This window comes from Callospermophilus lateralis, unplaced genomic scaffold (assembly GCF_048772815.1).
Source record: "Callospermophilus lateralis isolate mCalLat2 unplaced genomic scaffold, mCalLat2.hap1 Scaffold_130, whole genome shotgun sequence".
Taxonomy (NCBI): Eukaryota; Metazoa; Chordata; class Mammalia; order Rodentia; family Sciuridae; genus Callospermophilus; species Callospermophilus lateralis.
Window position 1 is genome coordinate 3,394,069 of NW_027512473.1, and position 21,672 is coordinate 3,415,740.

Sequence of the window (21,672 nt, forward strand, 5' to 3'; positions counted from 1 at the left end):
TCTCAGTCCGGTTCGCCAGTGTTGAAGATTCAACACCCGAGAACTGCTGAGGCAAGAGCAAAAAGTTTTATTTTAAGGATTAAAGTGTGGGGCAGGGGCAGATTCAGAGACACAGAGAGACTTCTCCTCAGAGGAGGGGAGCGAAAGCTGCTGCCTGAGGGAGTGGGGATGTACTGTCCCTTTTATCAATTTCAGATTCCTTAGTTCTCATGCCCCCTCCTCCCATTCTGCCTACTGACCCAAAAAGGTGGAGTGACCTAAGGGCAGAAGAAAACCACCCAGGGGCTACTACCTATTAGCAACTCCTAGCACTGAAGAACAATTCCCTAGAGGTAGGTAAGTTTGGCAACAGGTTTTAGGAGGGAGAAGTGGTGTGCAAGTATTCACGTTTTTTTTTTCCTTTGAATCAGACCCCATCTTCCTGACCCAGTCATTCATTACCTACACTGACTAACCTTTTGCCTCAACCTTACTAACACACACCACAGATTACATTATAGGAGATAAACCCTGAGCATAGGGAACCTGGATTTTTTTTTCTAATGAACAGCTAGCAGCCCATGCCTTCTCATGGAGAGTGAAAATATCTTTTTTCTCAAGGCTATATGCAGGCATCTCTTCCTTCAACACAAAGATATTTTTCTGTCTTCCAAAGTGGTTTATAAAGCAAACATCCTTGAAAAGATAACAGTTCAAAACAGTGGAAGAACAGACTAACAAGACCTGCAGGGAAAAAAAATATCCCTGAAAATAAAAATTCTCTATCTTCTCTTCTTAGTGTGCATGTGTATAACATATGTAATATGTAATATTTTATGCTTTTACTTTGTGTTTATATTTATGTTTATATCATATAGGTATTAACATATTCTATATTAATATGTGCATATGTATCATATTTTATCATATCTATTATGTATTAAATATATATTTAATTAAATCTCTGGTTAATAAATAGTTCATTCAATTAAAAAAGTATTTATTAAGTCTCATTCTAATAGTTAGCCTAACTGTGCCTGGTTCTCTCACATATAAGACTAAGATAATAAGAGGACACATTAATTGTCCTATTTCAAAGTTTATATGAGACAATGCATTTAAGGCATCCAAAATTTTAGCTGATTTATATGTATTAGTGCAAAAAATGCTAGCTCTTTTCATTTTATTCTTTACTGTTCATATTTTATCTTGTTTTCAAAATCATATGTTATAACTACCTATTCACTAGGCAATTATTAAGGGTTATCAATATATCCAGATAATGTGCTTGAAAGTCTATACATGTATATTCACATTCATAGAAAATCCATTGTGTATTACAAATATATTCGATCTGTAATTATATTTACTTTTAAATACCTAGTACACTTTTCTTCTGCATGTATAAAAGTCTGTTTATTTTATTATTATTGACTGAAGTAGACACATGCTGAAATGTAGAATCAAGTTAAAATAGAAGAAAGATACTAGACTATGACAATTCCCTCTAGGACCAAGTCCTGAAGCAGCATAATAATTCTCTCCTTTGTAGATAGATTCCTTTTAATAAACTGGGAGCCATCAGGATATGCAGGATATGGAAAAAAGAAATAGATGAAGTTTGGAAAGGAAACTGAAAGAAAGAATTTTTATTAAAAGAACTATGATTTTCCCTTCAAAGAGCATTCATAGAGAGCCTGTTAAAAGGGAGTGAAATGGTTTCCTCCTGTGGGAGAACATCAGGGGATTCTTTTTTGGTTTTCAGATTCTCTTCCACCAAGAATCTTCTTTTTAATAGAAGGACCAAGTCCTGCTGCCAAACATATGCTGCTATTAATGGCAACTTGCCAGTTTTTCAGTGGCTTCTGATCATCTCTTATTTCCCAGGGAATGAAAACTTAGTGGGAAAGAGAAGCTCAGGAATAGTGAACTGGTCCAATCAGTACGTTGTGTACAGGACCAGGGTGGGGGTAGGCAAGAGGAAATTAGAGATGGAGAAGGTAGTAGGGTAGAGAATATAGGATTTATTCTTATGCTAAATGTTCTTCCAGATACTTTTCTCTCTTGGTGATTAAAATTATCCTCATTAGTGTAAGCCTCAAGTGAAGTTAAACAATAAAACTGCTTGCTAAATCTACAGAGGCAAAGTCAAAGTGGTTACTAATTCTCCTAGGTTACTTATCCTCTTTTTGTACAAACAGCACCAAACAACAAAAATAAATAAATGTGCATCCGTCTGTATATAATGAAAAGCATGCCAATACAATCACCTAGTAATTATTATCCCAGGAGTTTAATTAAAAGCTAATTACTCATTTTATTACTATGTTACCTTAATTCTCTTGCAAAAGATGTCAAGTCCATACATAGAGTCAATTATAGGCTATAACATGTCATGGAACATTATTTTAAAAATATTATGTATATATTTTATCATATTATAACATTTATACATAGTAAAATGGTTACCATATGCAAGCAAATTTACATGAGCACCATCTCACATAGGTTTTTTTTTAATTTTTATTTTTTAGTTTTTGAGAATGGGGAAAGGTTGGTAGGAACACCTAAAGTGTATTCTCTGAGCAAATCGCAGTATGCAATACAATATTATTAACTATCTACTCTATATTGTTTGGTAGGTCTCTGGACTCACTTCTTTACATAATTGCAACTCCATAGCCTTTGGCTGACATTCCCCACTCCTTTGCCACAGTAATTATTTTTCTCCTGTCTGTTTCTGTGTATTCAGTTATTTTTTTAACTCCATATAAGTAAGATGATATAGTACTTTTCTTTTTGCATCTGGCTTATTTTGCTTAAAGTAATGTCCTAACGCTTCATTCCTATTTCCACAAAAAAGGCAGAATCTTCTTTATATAAGATTAAATAATATTCCTGTGTGTGTGTGTGTGTGTCTGTGTGTGTGTGTGTGTGTGTTTTATTCCATTTGTCAGAAACACACTCACCTGTCTAAACTCAAAGAGTGGACTAAAGACACAAGATACAGCAAAAATCAAGGCTTTACTTTAATGATGTTCTTGCAAGATCAGGTGCCTGTGATCAAGACCAACAGATTGGGTACACCCAGCATGTTATCCTCTAGAGCACAAGGTCCCTCCCCCAGTTCCTCATTGGCTGAGTCTTGTGGAATGCATGATCTTCCCAAATGTCGTCTAGGTTTTATTGTCTCCTCTGAGTTATTTAAATAAATATACCTTTAGTTGTTCCCTCCTCCTTTTGTTCTCTTATAGCGGGAAAGTTCCCTTGGATGAGTGCCTTTTGGCACATACACAGTTTATTTTTGTTGGGAGGGTTGGTTTCTTCTCACCTCCTGTTTGTCAAGGGGCTGTGAATTTTTATGCATTTTTATACATGTGAATTTTTATAAGTGTTAACTGTTGTAACTTTTCATGCTGCTCTCCTCTGCAGCTGCCTTTCTTACATCCCAAATAATTACATTTAAGGATAAATACTGTATATTGAAAATGGACCACTGGACTTTATAAGTCTCACACGTTCACCTATAGATGAACACTTAGGTTGTTCTCATACATGGCCATTATTAATAATGCTGCAATGAACATAGGAGTACAAATATCTCCATGAGGTACTCATTTCATTTTATTTGCACATGAAACCAAAAGAGAGATTGCTGGCTTACAGAATAATTCTATTTTTATTTTTTAAAGAAATTTCTTTACTGTTTTGCATAATAGCTGGACCCAATTTATATTTCCACTAACAGTACACAAGAGTCCCTTCCTCTTTTTGATTATATCTATCCTAATGGGTGTGAGGTAAGAGCTCATTGTGGTTTTGATAGACATTTCCCAGGTGATTAATAATATCGAGCACCTTTGTATGAACCTATATGTTGTTGGCCATTTATATATCTTCTTTTTAAAATATTAGATCTTTTTAAAATATTTAGATCCTCTGCTCGCCTTTTAATCAGGTTGTTTTAAACCTTTGTTCAGTTCTGTTTTGCTTTATTCTTGAACTGTGCAAACTCCCCATATGTTCTGGATATCAGGCCCTTATCAGATGCATGGTTTGAGAATATTCTCTCCAAATCCACAGGCTCCATTTCATTTGATTCTCTGTTTCCTAAGCTGTGTGCTGAATCTTTTTGGCTGCTGTCCCACTTGTTAATTTTTGCTTTTGTTGCCTGAGTTTAGTTGTGATAGCCAAAAATTCATTGCCAAGGTCATCTCAAGAAGATTTCCCCTGTGTCTCCTGTAGGAAACTTATGACTTCAGATCTTAGGTTTAGGTCTTTTTCTATTTCAAGTTGATTTCAGAGTGTGGTGGAAGATAGGGGTCCAATTTCATTCTTCTGCCTGTGGAGATTCAGTTTTCCCAACACTATTTATTTAAAACTATTCTTGTTGTGTCTCTTGGATGACCTTGTTAAAAATTAGTTAACTTAATATGCTTATGTTTGTTTCTTCAGTCTTTTGAGTGACTTTCTGATTATATGTTATGGATTTATTAGTGTGTTTTTCAATTATCTTTAGTAAATAATGTTTTTTATTGAAATAAAGTCCTCATGTCTCCCAATTATTCCATTCCATTCACATTTATATACTTTTCAGAATGACATTTATTTCTACAATTGAAAGCATCAAAATGTGTTGATAACTTTGATTAACAGTCAACTCTCATGTTTTTATTTTGTGGTTTAATCGGAGAATCTCAAGGAGATGATTTCTGTTTCTTGAAATTCACATGAAAAAGAAATACTGCAATAGATTTCACTGGTAGGATTTCACTGCAAATCTACTTGGTTCCAAACTTTTTAATATGTCATTAATAGGAAAAAAAATGTCAAGGGAGACTCAAAGAAAACTGCAAACAAAGAAATAGTCTCCTCTTCCACTCGACCCTGAGTCCCATCATATTGTCTACACAAAGCAGCAAGAGAGAGCCTTAAAATTGGCAAATCCCTATATGATACAAATTTCAGCAGTGAAAAATTGTCTACCTGACAATTTACATTAACAGTGTTACTTAGTATGTGGAAGTGAGGGACTCCCTGTCCCAAAGAGCAAGTTATTTTTCTTCTGGGATGGGAGAATTTAGTTGGACATGTGCATTCACTGAAACATCATCTGTTAGACAACTTGACTGGATGGAACATAAAGACCCCACCTACTTATCTCTAATAATGTTTATAAAAATAAATGTACAGCAAGTAGTTATCATAACCTCAATGTGTATGTGCAATTGATTCTCAAAAGGATCTTGGGGTTATAGCTTCTTTCAGTATATATTAGTAATATATATTGACTAAAGATAGAGATAAGTAGGGAGTCACATGTCACATGTCTCTTCCTTGTCAAAAATCACCAACAAGAGATGTTTCAATATTCAATATGGATATGCAAATTTATTTTAAAAGGGTTCTCAGCCCACAGACTGAAGAACAACTCTCATAATCTTATTATTTCTTATATGATCTAATAAAAGGATAGTTATGACTGGCACTGTAGCTCAATGGTACAATTTTTTTTTTTAGCATGTGCAAGACCCTGCATTCAATCCCCTGTGTTGCAAAAAGATGAGAAGGAGAGAGGGAGATTGAGAAATATTTATGTGGCTAAGGTAGGCTTTGGTGATTTCCCCATCCACTCTATTTTACCAAAATAATCATGCCAAGATAAAAAAATAAAATAAAAAATAAAATGCTGTAAGTTTCAATTTTTGTTTTAGAAAAAATGGAAATAAAACAAGCAAGCCAACAAATAAGAAAAAAACTCACCAACTCATACAAGATAACAAGTTCACTATATGTCATTTACATGTATAAATATGTGGATGAATTGTTTTCCTATTAAGAAATTAATGATTTTCCATCTTTTCTATGAAATTTTGACTGTGTGAAAAAATCTACTAACCATGGTTATAGAAGGAAAGAGGAGATGCCAGGGACTAAAATGGAGCAAATTTTATTCCATACATATATGATTATGTCAAAATATATCCCACCATTATATAAACTATAGTGCACTAATAAAAACATTTTTAAAAGATAACAAAGGTTAGTATAAGAGGAATTTGGGATGTATGTTATCCTTTTGTTTGCTTGCTTGTGGTTTTAATCTAAATTAGTAAAATTGAAAATAATGTTACTCATGCAACTAAGTCCAGAATCACAAAGATTCTTTTTCCCTTTAAAAGTAGCAAAAGCATCAAAAAGAATAAAATATTTAAAAAGCAAATTTAAAGCCTGTTCATTTTGCAGCATTTAAATTTGTTCCACATCTACTAAGGGATTACTTTAGCTAGTCTCATACAATTTGGATATACCAGATATATTAGGATAGGTACATGTTGTGATATTCTCCATCTCAAAATCTCAGTGGCTCACAATATATGTATTTTTCCTTCAATATAAAGTTCACTGAAGGTTGTATCTAGGGTACTGAGCTCAGTGTAATGGCTGTTGTTCAGGCTATTTTAACCCTGCACTGCTCATTAACATGTGACCCAGACTCTGGCCTCAGGGGTAAGAGCAGAGCTGGAGAATCTGAGGGGACTTTTCCCTAATGCTTCAGCTCACCTGCCCAGAACTAGCCACTGTTCTCCTCACCACAAAGGGACTGGAAAATGTAGGGGAATTGATGGAATCCTTGATGAACATCACTGTCTTTGTTACATTAATTTATTAAATGTTTAAAAACCAGCTCTAAGAAAGAGTTTAAGGTTTCCCATGTTGACCCTCCCAAATATCATTGCACAGAGTTCACATTTAAAAATTTCTATGAGGTAGAGTATGATTTTGATTACATAGATTGTTGATTTTTAATAGAGAAAAACAAAAAAGAACTTCATCAGAATTAGTGAATTAAGTTCACCAGTGCTATGTTCAAGTTCTAGTTTTTGTTGTCCTTTCTTTTTTAACTAATTATTCTTGTATGAGAGAAAATACAAGCATTTCCTTCTAGATTGCAAGAGGAGCAACACACTTTCTCTCTTTCCCTCTCTCTCTTCCTTCCCACTTCTCCTCTCCCTCCTTTGTTCCTCTCTCTTTCTTCCTTCATTTATCTCCCTCTCTCTGCCCACCTCTCTGGGAAGATGCTTAAAGACAAAAACAAACCATGCAGTGATATTTCTTCTTTCTGTTATTCTTTTATTTAAAATTTACAGGGGTTGGGGATGTAGCTCAGATGTAGCTAGCCCTGGCTGAAAACCACACAAAAAATAATAAATAAATGAATAAAATTTGCTTCTGCTTTCTATTTGAGAAATATATTCCCAAATCTAAGTGAATATTTTTTTTTGTCTTTACACTATAGAAAAAAATTCCACTGTTTTAGATTTCCCCAATTGTGTTTTATATTAAGGACACTCACTGATCTCAAAAGGAACACAACTTATTGAACCCAAATGAGAAATTATAAAACATTTTAGAACAATTATAAGATAGTTGGAGCCCACTATGAAAGAAATGAGTGAAATTATTTCATCAAAGTACCTCTGAAATTTTCTGACTTTGTTTTTATTTTTAGGGTACTCTACTATCCATTCAGATTCCTGGTACATTAATCTGATTTTGAACCTGATTTATAATCAGGTTCATGGGAGGCTTAATGGTGAATTAACTACTTTCTCTAAAACTAAATTTGTTTCATTTTAATAAAATTATACTTAGTCTTGTTGTGACTAGGAATCAAGACAATGTTTAAATGTTGCCTTTCATTAAATATCATAGATTGTTAAGCTTTTGTATTTTTAATTATTATACTGAAAGTATACAGTATAATCCATTCCACTGATAGCTTTTCAAGTATATTAAAATTTCTTTCCTACTCTACATAGATCAGTCTCCATAATGAATTGAGCTGTGGCTCCCAAAAGATAAATATACCAGGAATCTGTGAGTGTGATCTTATTTAGAAAAAAGACCATTGCAAATGTAATTAGATTAAAGATTTCGAGATGATATTATCCTATATTCAATGATGGATGCCCTTTTACAAATCAAAGAGGACCTAGAGATAAGCACAGAGGAAAAGGCCTTGTGAAGACAGGCATAGAGTGGAGCTACTCTTCCACAGTCAAGAAATGTTTGGAGGCACCAGAATCTGTAGAAAGATTCTGTAGAAATCTGTAGAATCTGTAGAAAGAAAGAAAAGAAAGATTCTTCCTTAGAGTCTTTGGAAGCACCATATCCCTTTTGATCTCTTATTTTGAGACTTCTGGCATAAAACTGTGAGGGAACAAATTTTTGTTATCAAGTTGAAGGTAATTTATTATGCAGGAAAGAACTTTATGAAGAAAATTGTTTGAGAAGAGATGTTCTCTGCTAAAATCATGCATTTTGGAAGAATGTGCATATTTTGGAGTTAAAAAAAAAGACACCAGCTTATAACCCTGGCAATTAACTGCTAAATGAGTTTTAAATTGTCTGTTGTGTGTTGTGTCTTAACATGCTTCAAGAATTCTATGCTAGTGTCCCTTTTTGTCTCTCTACTGAGCAACTGTGTCTTCTTTGGGAAAAATAAAACATAAAAAGTTCCATGACAACAGTTATTCATAAATAAATTTGATTCATAAATTAGACAATTCAAAAATTCAGCAGTAGGCTTGTGCAAAAAAAAAGAAGGTAATTGGCTAGGAATCACTTTCCCCAACTAAAGTTCCGCTTGATATGACACAAAAAAACTCTTCATGTTATGGCCATAACAAGAGCATCACACTTTTTATCATTCCAAGTATCTTTAATGCCTTTTCAAAAATATGAGACAAGTTAAGAACTCATCAAAAGGAAGTTTCTTTCCCACTATTTGAAAATGTAAGGTAAATAAAACTGACATTAACTTAGTTACCAAACTCAGACAAACTAAGTAGAATGGGTTTTTTACCTATGTGGTATGTTTATTATTTTTAGAGGTAGGAGGTAAGAGAGATATAAAAGATTCCACTCAGGATTTTCACATAGTAGATTCCCACTTGCCTCATTTGTAGATCAGAGGTAATAATAATATATATTTTATAGGACTGGGATAAGAATCAGATAACTTAAGTATGTTGAGGGAGGTTTGGTGGCACACATCTGTAATATCAGCAGTTTAGAAAGCTGAGGCAAGAAGATCACAAGTTCAAGGTCAACCTCAGCAATTTAGGAAGGCCCTAAGCAACTTAGCAAAACCCTAAGCAACCCTGTCTCAAATAAATAAATAGATAGGTAATAGATAGATAGATCGATAGATTGATCAAAAAAGGGGCTGAGGGATGTGGCTTTGTGGTTAAGTGGTCCTGGATTCAACCCTGGTGACACACACAGACACATACACACACAAAATAATCGTCGTCGCTGCCCCTTGTCCAGGTCCTCCGTAGCCCCTGCCCTGGCCAAGCCTGGCGTCCACTCCCCTCTAACCCTGCATTGCACAATGTGGAAGCAAAGTCCCCGAGGGTGTGAACCCGGGTTCCCCTGCCCCTGGGCGGAGATGCGTGGCGGCTGTGCAGGCAGCGGAACCGGCGAGCGTGCTGTCGGCTCGATTCGCAGGCCCCGACCCCACGAGTTCCCCGCAAGCCGTGGCCGCAAACCCCCGCGCCGCTGGGCTCAGCTGCCAGGCCCGCGCCGCCGCCGCAGCCATGGCGGAAGTCCATAGACGTCAGCATGCTCGGGTTAAAGGAGAAGCCCCCGCGAAATCCTCCACACACAGAGATGAGGAGGAGCTGGGGATGGCGTCGTCGGAAACGCTGACCGTGTTCCTGAAGCTGCTGGCCGCCGGCTTCTACGGTGTGAGCTCCTTCCTGATCGTGGTGGTGAACAAGAGCGTGCTCACCAACTACAGATAGGGCCGCGGCAGCTCGGGCCAAGACCGCGAGGAGGAGCGGGCGGCGGGGCCGCGAAGGCTCCCTGGACTTTGGTTGCCAAAGTTGAAGCGGAGTAAAGTTGGACGGGATCCGGGGAGGGTGGCGGCGGGGCCGCGCCGGCCCGGGTGAGGGTCCCGCTCCGCACGCAGCGCTCCAGACAACCTCCCACTCCGGGCCGCCTTCAGCAGTGTCTGGCCTGCCCTGGGTGCAGCGACCTCCCTGAACATCCTTCCTTTCGTTGCCTGGAGCAAAGTTGCTTGGTGACTTTAGGGCCCCTGTGCATGCCTGCGGGGAAGCGAGCGTGGGATGCGCTCCTTCCTCTGCAGCCTGTCCCCATGCCGCTGACAGCCTCTGGGGACGTGCGCATCTCCACGCCCATTTACGATTATTCTGCTGCTGTCACGGGGACTTGGAGCAGAAGCTTTTTTTTTTTTTTTTTTTTTAAGGTGTGAAACCGTTGAAAAGATCTGTTTCTTAACTTCCTTGAAAAATCCGTTGCAGGCAGCCTGCCGAAATTGTAGAATCTGACAAGATGAGACAAGTGGCCGCCCGAGGCTATAAAATCAGTGATTTGGCCTCATAACCGGCAGGATTTTTTTTTCCCCACAAGATTTTAATTCGAATAAAGGACAGACGTTGGTGTGGGTTTGTATCAAAAGACATTTTAAGATTGTCGGTGCAAAAGTTGAATTCACAGAGCTATGTTTGGGTTTTCTGACTTTTTTCTTTTCTTTCTTTCTTTGCCCTTTTTATAGATTTCCCTCATCGCTATGTGTTGGACATGGCCAGGTTAGTTGGAATCTTCAGCATTACATGGTTTTATGTTGTCAGAACTTCTCTGTGTGTCTTTATATGTAGAACAGTGCATCGGTGTTCTCTGTTTACAGATGGTGGCCACAGCGGCAGTTCTCTGGGTGGGAAAGGCATTCAGAGTAGTCAAGTTTCCTGAATTTGACAGAAATGTACCTTGAAAGGTAAAAGATTAAAAAAAAGTAGTACTTTGTTTTATGTGAAGGAGTCACTGTATTTTTTATCAGAGCCTTGCATATTTAAAAATTGTAGCTCTAACAAAATCCACATCTAGATAGAGCACATGTTATGAAGTTAAAGAATAAATGCAGTAATGTGTGTTAGAGAAGTTCACAGTCTCTGTAAAATTAAGGAAGAAAAAAACCCCAGGAATCTTTTTTGTTTTAATTAATGCTCACTTGTTGGGAGTGCAACAGTTCTGCAGTTTCTATATCCGTCTAAACTAGCCAGTGTATCCTGCATTCATTATTCTTGGGTTTATTTTCATGTTCTTCTGTCTGCCTCTGCTTGACTCCACATCAAGATAAAATGCCTGCCTTTTTCTGCTGATATTAGAGCCATGTGCTAATACATTATCATATTTTAAAGCAAATAGTGTTTCTATCCTACATTGGTCGATCATATTCATATTTCTTTTCTTCCCTGTCTTCCTCCCTCGCTTTCTGCTAGTTTAGTGTTGTGTCTCAGAGAATAGTTAATAGTGTTTGGGTGTTTCCAGGGGCTCAGAATTGTTTATGAGAACTAATCTTAAGTTTCAAGTGGAAATAATTTGATCATAAAAGCAAAACTGTTTCTGTTTGAAAGGACCTTGTTTTAGCTATCTTTATTATTGAGTTTTGTTATCCCTTTTTAAATTTTCTAGACGTTTCCACTACCTCTACTATATTTTGGGAACCAAATCACGGGACTGTTCAGCACAAAGAAACTGAAGTATGGATAATTTTATTTTACTAGTGAGGTTAATATAATGTGTTCTTAAAGTTGTACATAAACGTCAAATATTTAATGCATTGTTACTGATTCTAGAAAAAAACGGAAGGACTAGAAAGTTTTTGTTACTAAATAATGAAGGTTGCACTAAAGGCTTTAGTGTAAGCCCATTTCTTTTGAAGAGAAAGAATAGTTGCTTTATCCTGTTTCATTTTGATGTTAGAGGTATTTAAAATGTTATAAAATGCTATGATAGGGGATTTTCATTATTTTCCCAGATACGCAGTAGTGAGAGATAAAAGGCTTCTGGGATTTCTATTCATTAATATAGTTAATTAGTACTATATTTTAGGCAGATTCCACACAGCAAAAAAGGATGGAAATGAGAACTTTCAGTTTTTCTTCTCACATGAAATAGTTAAAATGAGATGGAACCCTGATAACAAATATGATTAATATCTTACACACTGCCATGTAATTATAGAGGCAGCATCTTTACTTTTAGAAAGAAGCAGTAGCTCTCTCTGACTACATTGACTGTTATCCTCTAACCTTCCAGTTCCTGGCTTCTCCCCTTTGTGGTTTGTGATGTTCCAAAGACACCCATAGGAAAATAGTTTGACAGAAACTCATGGCTCCACTACTTCTACATGAGCTGAAGCTCTGGCATTTTGGATAATCATGAATAGTGAAATGTCTTGAGAATCAGTGGCATATCATTTTTCATTTCCTTTTTTTTAAAGCAAGTAACCTGACAGGATGGCCAGGGGTATCTCTGGGGAGAGTTCCAAGTGAGACAGATTTATTATCATGGGTGGGGCATTCTTTTCCATCTCATTACCCACTTGGAAAGAAATGAAGGTCTGCTGTGAAATGCTGCTTATAGTTTGCTTTTTTTTTCATCCATTGCCTGCCATCCATCCATCCATCCATTCATCCCCTACCTTTGTTTGCCAGCTAAATATAAGGAACTTTATAGTGAGATAAGACATGTTCAGAAATAACCATATGTTTATTAGTGCAAGCAAAATGCTCTAGGAATTTAATGGAGGACTTTCACAAAAGGACAAGCAAGGAATGCTTTATGGGGTAAGATTTTCCTAGGTGTTTTGGGGTGGTCTAGTGAAGAAAGGTGATATAGGCCCTTTTACATTAAAGACTAACATCTGTATGTCAGGATGTTTGCATACTTAGCAAAGTAAAATTTAAAAATATATGTATTATTTATGATGTATGATTTTTACCATTGTATAGTTAATGTTTCTCACTTTTAGTAGTTTTTTAAAAGCAACTTTTTTAGCTTTTTAAATCATTTATTTCTAGAGACAAGTAAGGATTTAATTTAATAAGAAGTTAATCAGCATGGAATTTCCATAGGAAAGGAAATGATTAGCATTATTTTAAATTACCAATTTGAAAAATCTTGGTTTAAAAAATAAATTGAACTTTATTTTACCTAGTTATCTTTGTTTTTGCAGCTTACCAATGTTTACAGTTTTAAGAAGGTTCTCCATCCTGTTTACAATGTTTGCTGAAGGAGTTTTACTCAAGTGAGCAAAATTTCTAATACATCTTTTCTTTAAACAACTTAAAGCACCTTGAATAGGTGCCCAGCATATGTGAGATATTAAAATTATTTGTCTTGGTTCTACTTCAGCTTTTGAAAAGTTTAAATTCTTTCCTTGCCATCAAATTGATAGTTTGTGGGAGCAGTAGTTGGAAAGGTTAAACGAGTTGGAAACCTATCTGAACTTGAGTTTTAATTTTCTACAGTTTCTGTGTCTGCTGCTGCCACTGAGTGAAGCTGGGTCAGAATCACAGTTCTAGGTTTTAAATAGCATTTATATCTTTCACTGAAAATGTGTGTTTCCTACTTAAAAAAATCCTGACTTACAAAAATGCCAACTCAATAACAAATGGTAAGAATAAGAAAAATGACTGCAATTATTTACATAGCAAATTGAGTTTTTGCTTCATCAATGAGATTCTTTTAAATATCCAGTTCCTTGGAAATATTTAAAATACAATTGTTTATGTTTTTTGCCTGTTATGAAATGTGTCTGTACAAATAATAAAGTCACATATATGTATTTTTTAATTATCTTATTTTGTAGGAAGACTTTTTCTTGGGGTATTCAGATGACTGTATTTGCAATGATTATTGGAGCCTTTTTAGCTGCCAGGTAAGATGAGGGCCTATAAATAGCACATGAAAAATTGTCAATACATTTTGATAATAAATGATCAGTTACCAATCAGAATAATTTTTTGTAGCCTAAGTAAAAGTCGTGTCTTCTTCAGAAGTTAAATCTTTGGCTGTGTTAAGGTCAAGGCTGGCAAAATTAAAATTTTTGGGATTCTTAAATTCATGTAATTTAGGATCTGTTACTCTCCTGTACTTACTGAGCACATACTGTGTGCCACAAAATATTTTCAGCATTGAGCACATTATTTATGTATTCTTCATAGTGCTGAATGGTATGGGTATAATTTTCCGACTTTATAGTTAAAGGAAATTTAAAGTTCTATACTTGCTCAAGGTTGCACTGCTAATAAATGCTGGAATTTCAATGTGTACCTGAATTCAGAGCCTATGCAATTTCATAAACCATGTGGCATTCTTTTACTTTGTAAATTTTTAAAGAAAATGGTGTCTGCTCTTTTGTGAGGTGAGGAAAATGACAATGAATACCTTGACTTATGGAATAATGAATAATATCATTGCTTTATTTGGCCTCACTTAAGATACATTACAGATGTCATTACTTAGTCTTATTAGATTACTGGAACATTTCCCCTTTTTATAAAAGTTCTAGTTTTAAAGTGTATGAGGAAAATACAAAGCAATGATAAATGTTTAAGGAGATGACTATGATAATTGTTCTGATTTGATCATTATACATTGTGTATGTATAGAATTATCACACTATACACCCAAAATATACATGATTATTTTGATGCAGTTTAAAAACAAATAAAGAAAAAAAATTACATGGGGAAAATGTATACCCAGAGACAGAAAATGAAAATGATCACTAGAAGCCTGATACATTTTACTCAGCCCTGGTCATGCATAGATGGATTTACTGATGTCACAGATTCTACCTGACATACATTTACATCTGGGTATTCCAATGGATGGCTCATTTACTTTCATCATATCCTTGTGGTGTAACTGGGGGGAAGTATAATTTAAATTCTATTTTATCTTAGATCTCCAAGTGAAATTTCATTCTAAAAAAGAGAGGGTGGCAAAATTTGTTACCAGAATTTGGTTTTACAGCCAAATGTTGTATTTGTCTCCTTGGAGAAAAATTCTACACCAGGTATCTGCCTTTCTTTTAAAAGGTGTCCTGTTAACCTCTGAACATTTTGAAGCATTTCCTTGAAGCCAGTGAGATCCAAAATTGTACAACAGGTTTATTCATGACTCACTTTGGCCTGCAGAAAGCTTTGAGGAGAGTTTCTAACTAGCCCTGCTTAATTAGAACCTTTGGCTTGTGAAAAAGATGGAGAAGAAAAGAACCTGAAGTTAGAGTGTTGCCATATGCTTGGATTAGGGGGTGTGCATTAGGCTAATCCTGCCTGAAACTGCAGCAGTATGCAGTTCCTCAGGTTTTGGTTCCATTTAGAGGTTCAGCTACAAGCATTGTAGTGTCTCTGCAAAGTCATAGAATGTGAGGACACCATTTTGGCTGGGGTGTTAAAGTACGCTGAAGGCATACTTTGCTCAGATTATTCATTTATTCCATTAAATTTACTGATTTCTTATCTTGTGCTTACTACCCTATTAAGTAGCAGAGATTTTCAATTTCCCCAGTCTCACTAGTTTTACCTCATTGAGTAAGTATTTGAGTTCCTACTATGTGCCCTCTCACAGCTTACTGTGATCCATACTTCAGAAATTCTGCCCAACTGCCTGTGGAAGTTAGTCCCATCTTTTTCGTGAACTTTTGGAAAAATGATATGTTAAGAACTTTTGATTTCCTTATTTGTGAAATTGATGCCTTCTGCCTGATTTGGTCTGACTTTGAATTCAGAACAGTTTACTATTAACTGGCATGATTGATTATTCCTTATGATGTGTTTAAGCATTAGTGTTTTTGTTTCTAAAATAATCCCTATTGAGTATGGAATTGTGAACTGTGACCAGGACTCAAGAAACACTAGTAGCTGATATAATAACCTAATGTTCATTTAGCTGGAAAAGAAATGTTCTTGCAAATATTGTAGTTCAGACCTATTAAAAATTAAATGCGTGTTCTTTAAATCTAACTTATTCTTAAACTTTTGCTTATGTTTTGCAGCTCTGACTTGGCATTTGATCTGGAAGGATATGTTTTTATTCTGATAAACGATATACTGACAGCAGCAAATGGTGCATACATAAAACAAAAATTAGATTCAAAAGTAGGTAGCTATCTAAAACTTCTTTATTAGATATTTACTGATGTTGGGAATGGTAATAGCAATTCATCAGGGTAAAAAGTTTGGAATAAAGAAAAGTACTTAGAAGAGATGGGAGAGACATGGGGGTTCTCTGAGGGTAAAGGCCTAAATTCTGGTGTTCACATAGGAAAGTTCTTTAATTAGCAATTAGGTTTTATTGATGGCTTTTGGGAAGGGATTATGGGAGTATTGACTTAGAGTGGGGTAGGAAGGTTACAAAGTTCATAGAGACAAATGTCATAAATGCTCATGGCTCTGTTCTAAAGATTCTTAGTGAGGGACCTGGAACAAGAGAAATATCCTGAAGGCTTTGGGCAATCTTGAAGGGAAGTGAGTGTTGGAAGGCGCTTGCAGAACAGGATGACCTTTGTGTACTTGCCCGACAAATGGTAGGAATCTTGAGGAAGCATTAGTTTCGCTCCCTCAAGGGTACTGCCAAGTTTCCTGGCTTGGATCTCATACGTGACCTTTGTACATCCAGCTCTTTGCCTTCTATTGGTGGCGTGGACATGAAGGCATTTCAGAATATTTTTTGTTTGTTTGCTATATACTTTGAGTATGCAGACATTAAATTTATTTTCAGATCAAGCCAGACCATCAGAAAGCTGAGTATTTGACCCACAATTCTTTTGATACATTGTGAGGTTGTATTACAGTAAAAAACAGGTATATAGAACTCAGCTTGCTGCATCATAGGGTTGTTTTTGAAGGAGTTGTTCTTGATTTCATAATGTACCCTAGGTGAGTACCCAAATGAGATATTTATCTTAGATGTCACCATAGTTTTTCCTGAGCAGCTGGTATGTTTTTATATCATAATTTAGTCTTATAACTGATGATGGTTTTATCTTATTTTCTACCCGTGTTTTATCTTCAGTCAGATGAACTTTTCTGCTTAGTTCTTTTTTTTAATATTTATTTTTTTAGTTGTAGTTGGATACAATATCTTTATTTTATTTATTTATTTTTATGTGGTGCTGAGGATTGAACCCAGGGCCTTGCACATGCTAGGCGAGTGTTCTACTGCTGAGCCACAATCCCCCATTCTGCTTAGTTCTTACTCTGCTATATTATACTTACAATATTTCTGAAATTACTTCAGGTCTTTTTTTTTGAAATTCAGATGATAAATAAATATAAATATCCTGTTCAATAATTATAATAGTATTGAGTTGGAATCCTTTTGGCCAGGGCTTTGCCTTCTCCTCCAGAGAATTACAGATTGTGTGATTACCCTATTCATTTTCTCAGAGAATTTTTTTAAAAAATATCCTTGAAGAACTAGGGACAGTATAGATTTTTGTCCTATACATTTTCTCTAAGTATGCCTTTTATGTCTCATCCTTCATTTATTTGCCTGATGACTGTATGATGATTGCATTTCAAAGGAAGATGCTAGTAAACATTTTTGCCTTTTTTAAGTAAAGAGAGCAGATAGAAGTTTGGTCTTACTCTGGTGTGTGTGTGTGTGTGTGTGTGTGTGTGTGTGTGTGTTTCCTTTTAATCCATTTACTGCTTTGGAGAATAAATACTAATTAAAACATTTATCCAGCAGCTTCAATTGTCTGAAGCAATGCTGTCCAATAGAATTTCTTTTGATGTTGTAAGTCTTCCTTATCTCTCTCTGCTGTTTGTTACTAATAGCCACGAGACATATGTGGATATTGAGCATTTAAAAAGTGACAGATATAATTGAGGAACTGAATTAGAAGCTTTATGTAATTATAATTAACTTTAAATAGATACATGTGGCTAGTGGCTACTATTTTTGAACAGTGCAGTCTAGAATACATCCTAGAACCTGGGGGAAAAAAAGTTCAGAGTATTTTACTCCTAGGAGAGACATTTAGTTCTTCACTTAGAAATGACTTAGAACTTATTTACATTAGAACTTTTAAGCTCATTGATCTGCTTTTCATTTCATGGATTACAATCAGCAAACTAGAAGTGGTGTTCTGTTTAGAGGCAAAGGCTTGCCAGTAGTGTAAAAGATAATCTGCAACAAGAGAAACAGAAAAACTCTGAAACAGACACAAATAATGATGAAAAAAATAGCATAGGGGCTATTAAACAGCATTAAGGGCAGCACTGTATGAGAACATGCTATAGTAATGTGTGTTTATGATGATGCCCTAAGTAAAATTTAGTTGGTGTACTGTGTTTAAGAAGTTTGGGAGAGTTAGGCATGGTAGTACATGCCTGTAATCTCAGCAGCTCAGGAGTCTGAGGAGGAGAATCACAGGTTTAAGGCTAGCCTCAGCAACTTAGTGAGACCTCGTCTTAAAATTAAAAAAATAATAATAAACTATGAGGGTGTAGCTCAATGGTAAAGCACCTCTGGATTCAATCCCCAGTAACTTAAAAAAAAATTCAGGAGTTGGGAAGAAAGATACTCAAACAGGGCTGAGGTTGTGGCTCAGTGGTAGAGCACTTGGCTAGTACGTGTGAGACACTGGGTTTGATCCTCAGCACTGCATAAAAATAAATAAATAAATAAAAGCATTGTGTCCATCTACATCTAAAAAATATTTTAAAACATACTCAAAACAGTTAAAATGTGAAAAGAAAACAGTTTTGGCATTTCTATTTTTGTTATTTATCAGTTATGTGAATGATGTGGATCATTTGTTTGCTTCTATATACATCCTCCATTCCTGGAGAGCACATGTCTCTGGCTGACTGGGCACCTATTCTTAAAGATTGCTTTGTTTCTCTATGGCTTTTTGCTTGCTGCCATGCAAAATGAGGCACACTTTTCAGTGATACTTGTGACCATAAACAATTATTTGGTTTATCCTAGTATGGCCAACATGGAGATACTTTAAATAAATCATAAATTTTATTGCCTATAATTTCAGGACTACTTATAATCCTGGTCCTGTGAACATGAATCATACACCATAAAGCTTAGTGCTGCATTTCAGACTTGAATGCATCTGTTGAAATTAAAGCCTTTTTAACTTAAGAAAGTCACACAAAATCATACATTATTATTATTATTATTATTATTATTATTATTATTATTATTATCCTAGGAGCTGGGGAAATATGGTCTTCTCTATTACAACGTACTGTTCATGATTCTGCCCACCCTGGCCATTGCATATTTCACAGGAGATGCACAAAAGGTAGGACTTTCTAATTATGGTTAAATGGCTTATGTTGATAAATTACTATATTGTTTTTGACCGAAAAAAAATAGACTGTGGGGTTGTTAAAAAGAAATGTGCTTATTAAGTAACTACACACTGAGAATTTACTCTTTAGTTTACTAATGTCATGCTAACTTCCTTCTTGGCATAAGTGCTGGAGAGTACTAAGGTGCCTCAAAATAGCTCTTGTCAACATAAAAATAGTCATGCTAACTAGTGTCCTTTTCATATATGCCAGAATAGAGGAAGGGAATTTTTACATTTTTGATTAAACTATAAAATAGGAATCTTAGCAAACTATCCTTGAGAAGCACAAGAATCTTGAAATAGTAAAAACTTCAAAACCCTAAGCAAGATTCTAGGCATCACTAGAATTTTGTTTCTCTGATAATTGTCATCCTGGCTTAAATTCCAAGTTGTTTTTTTTTTTCCTTAGGAGATACTTATTACTGTGTGGTGCCATGACCATATAAATAGAAACTAATGTTGGTAACCAATTTTCTGCAAATATTTAGTTAAGTAAATCCAAAATAGAGTACTAAAGTAAATCTAGAGAAGAATTTTTCTCTAAAATTAACCTGTATTCCTAGGGAAAAAGTTAATTCCATATTGTTAGAATTTATAACATTTTGCAAATCAAATTGAAATTCAGAATCCTACCAAGGATTTCTGTCCCAGATTCTTTCTGATAATCCCCCTGGCTAGTACTTCATCAAATACTTATTACTTATTCATTCTTAAGACAGTGATGTGATGATGCCCACAGATCAGTGAAGGCTGAAATAAAAGGTTTTTGAGAGCAGTTAGACTATTGAAAACTTGTTCTTGAAACAAAGGATACTGATAATTTATGAAATATAGTTACATAAGACCTCTTTATTTTAAATAATTTGCACATATCATTTTGAATAGATGTGTAAAGTTCTAATGATGTGACCTGCGTACTAGAAGATCTAGAAATGGCCCTCAAGTAGGAAACAGAGCTAACTGCTCTGACCAGTTGTGATGAGTAAATTTCTGTGACTGTGAAGAAAATGGTAGGAAAAACTAGCATTTTTTGAATCTGTATTATCTGCTAGTTGCTTTCTATATATAACATGATAGCTTAGAAAGTTTACATTATCTCTAGTTTACTAATGTCAGAGTAGAGGTTCAGAGAAAGTAAATAACTTGCCCAAAGCCATACTAAGGGGTAGGGGGTATCGGGTGGGGGATGGGGGGTAATAGGATCAGAATTTAAACTCAAGCCTTATAGCAAAGACTAGGGTCTTTCCACAGTGGTCTGCTTCCTCCTAGCAAGACCCTGACTGTAGCACCCTTTACTCTTTGGAGTAAGAATGTGATGTAAAATGACCATCCCCTAATGGCAAGATTACAATTCTCTAGGCCAATTTGTATATGAGAAAGTTGGAAGAATTAATATGGTTAGGTATTTTAAGGACCTAGCAAAGACAGAATTTTCATTATATTAAAACTTTGACCTATTGCTTGTAGCTACTTGAAAAAATTGACCAAAGGAGCCATTTCTTCATTCCAGAATGATGACAATTTATGTAAAAAGTTATAATTCACACATTTTGAAATTCAGTAACTCACATTCATTTTGAAATGCTTTAGTGTAGTTAAGAATATTTATCCATAGTGTGAAAATTTGCTTTGTCACCTATGTTAGATCTAGATTTCCTCCTATTCTTTTCTTCTATTTCTAAGCAGAAGAGTAGAATTTTGAATAATAGTCTTTTGTTTTTCCAATAAAAGTGTCAGGCAAAGTCAAGAAAGGCTTATTTTAGAAGAATAATGATTTTGAAGAATGTCAGTTCATTTAAATATTTTCCAGTTAGAATCATAAACTAATTTTAGAAATTGAACTCATTGTTTTATAGTGAAACTTCATCATTATTTTGGATTTTGTATAAATGTTTATTCTCATTCTTATTACTAATAAAACATTTATTGTGGTACAAATGGATATTGGCTTTCTTACAATCCCATGCTCTTTTTCTAAACATTCTTTCCTTAACATCTTCTCCTTCTCAACATTCTCATATAGTTAAAGACTATTGTATATCTCACTGTGTTAGACTCAAAAAATAAGAAAAAAGAAGCTGCAATAAAATGGTATCGTCTTTAAAGACCATACCATCTTATTAGGGAGCAGACTTGCCATTCTAAGAGCAACATACTCCTTATGGTTTAGATATAAGGTATCCCCCAAAAGCCTAGGTATGAGACAATATCAAAGTGCGTGCCTATTAGTAAGTACTATGAGTATTCAGGTTAGGAAGAAAGTGGTGTGAGTTACATATCAATAATTGTTGTTTAGTGAGGTAGTTCTTGTTTTTTTTTTTGTTTATTTTTATTTTTTTTAGTTGTAGATGGACACAATGCCTTTATTTAGTTATTTGTTTTTTTATTTATTTATTATGTGGTGCTGAGAATCGAACCCAGTGCCTCACACTGGGTTTCATCTTTTTTTTTTCCTTTTCAATTCTTAGAAGAGCATCTGTGACATAATAAGCACT

The 21,672-nt window shown here is 35.3% G+C and overlaps 1 pseudogene; it reads left to right on the plus strand.

Annotated features, from left to right (window-relative positions):
- The first annotated feature begins 9,584 nt into the window (after positions 1–9,584).
- LOC143640186 (nucleotide sugar transporter SLC35D2-like) overlaps positions 9,585–21,672 on the plus strand; it is a 46,864-nt pseudogene continuing 34,776 nt past the window's right edge.